The sequence below is a fragment of the Schistocerca piceifrons genome, chromosome 7 (genome assembly GCF_021461385.2).
Source record: "Schistocerca piceifrons isolate TAMUIC-IGC-003096 chromosome 7, iqSchPice1.1, whole genome shotgun sequence".
Taxonomy (NCBI): Eukaryota; Metazoa; Arthropoda; class Insecta; order Orthoptera; family Acrididae; genus Schistocerca; species Schistocerca piceifrons.
In genome coordinates this window covers 29,333,396-29,335,345 of record NC_060144.1, presented here as the reverse complement: position 1 = coordinate 29,335,345, position 1,950 = coordinate 29,333,396, and the positions used below count along the sequence as shown (strand labels likewise).

Sequence of the window (1,950 nt, the reverse complement as noted above, 5' to 3'; positions counted from 1 at the left end):
GACCCCTATGTTGGGTTGATACCGGCTGGCGCTATAATAATAATAAATGCGATGAAGACTGTTTTTGAATAATTGATTAATCATACTAATCGCTGCTTCATCTCCACAACCATGTTGTCCACAAATCTCTCTGTTGTTCCTGGCCGCAGCTGACGTATGGGCGGCAGCTTCCGCCCTGGCTGGTGAGCTGGTGTCCTGCATTGCCGACAGCAGACCCGTGGTAGGCCGGCAGCCGTCAGAGGCCACAGCCATTGATGTCAGCAGCGCTCTACTTTCCTCGGCGACATGGAGTCCGCACAGCCCGTCGTTCCACCCGCATCACTGCGGCGGCACGTGAAAGTGGATGCGAGCGGGGTATGACAGGCTGCCCTGTGGCAGCAGTCAGACGGCGGAGTGTGCAGTGGCCCCAAGTCCCACTACCAATTCAGCGTTGGCGGTAGAAGGCTCGGACGGCGCGTCGACAGGGCTGGGCTGTGGCACTAAGTCCTGTGAAGGCCCCGAGTGCTACCAGCAGGCACAGTCCACTCTTGAGCTCACGGCTGCTTCCACACAGATTCTCACTGCTTTTCCTAAAGACATACACTTTGCTCAAAGCCTGGGTACCAGCAGTGCAGAAGCTGTGTGTGTCACATTCACATAACTGCAGACACTTTGAATGTAAAGCAGTCAGACAAAGTGTGTCACAAGGTTCTACGTCCCGTCCTTTGTTGTTTCCAATATACGTTAAAGGCCTCCATTTTGCAGTGTCGCCATTGTGCAGGTGATTCAGTGATAGGAATAACTAATACTAAGAAACTACTCAGTCTTCAGGCCACGAGTGGCCTACCGGGACCATCCGACCGCCGTGTCATCCTCAGCTGAGGATGCGGATAGGAGGGGCGTGGGGTCAGCACACCGCTCTCCCGGTCCCGGTCGTTATGATGGTATTCTTGGCCGAAGCCGCTACTAATCGGTCGAGTACCTCCTCAATTGGCATCACGAGGCTGAGTGTACCCCGAGAAATGACAACAGCGCATAGCGGCCTGAATGGTCACCCATCCAAGTGCCGATCACGCCCGACAGCGCTTAACTTCGGTGATCTCACGGGAACCGGTGTATCCACTGCGGCAAGGCCGTTGCCTTACTGATATAAAACGACGACAACTCAGGCGCTTCTCGAGCACCCGCCGCCACCAGCAGAAGCACCGGTGCTCTGCCTTAACGCCGGTGGGGTGGAGGGAGGCGAGGGAGGCAGAGGCAGCACTGTTGTGGCAGTGCCAGGAGAGGAGCGTGCTGTGGCAGCGCTTAGGGAGGCGAGAGTCGTCTCGTTGTTTGGTGAATGGGGCATCGCAAATCAGTGCACGTCTGGCAGAGTACAGGTATTAAAACGAATAATAATAATAACAATAATAATAATGGCAAGTGTTTGTACAGACAGAATAATTTTATTGCGCTCCTTATTTTGCACTAATTTACAACATTATTTGTTTATCTTTGGCATTGCGCTGAAGCCACTAATTTTCCGACATTTGGAACGAGCGTGTTGGTAGTTGCAATTCCAAGTGTAACTTTCAACGAAGCATCAAACTTGACCCTGTTTCTTATTCGTAGCTGAAAACATTTGTTCGCAAACGAATGTTGTTCCAAACATATTTCAGGACAAGGGCATGAATCCTCGCGATTTCTTGTTGATCAACACCTTTACAAAATGAAATCAAATCACCCATTGTAATGGTAATAGCGGTCTGTTAAAACTGAATCGCACTGTAGTTTTATCAACTCAACTTGCAGACTTGATGGGCCATCCTCTGGGTGCACTGAAAGAGGCGTCATAAAAACTTTGAGTGCAGGTTTTACTCGTTTTATTTCTTCAAATCTATCTTCAAATTCTTTGTGCGATGGCTGTAACGCATTTGTGTACTCACTGACGTGTTCATAAGTACCTGATTTCAACGATTTCAGAGAGGAAAA

General features: G+C 50.2%; 1 pseudogene; it reads right to left on the bottom strand.

Moving 5' to 3' along the window:
• Window positions 1-1,002: 1,002 nt before the first annotated feature.
• LOC124709348 lies at window positions 1,003-1,120 on the bottom strand (annotated as a pseudogene).
• Between the last annotated feature and the right edge of the window lie 830 nt (window positions 1,121-1,950).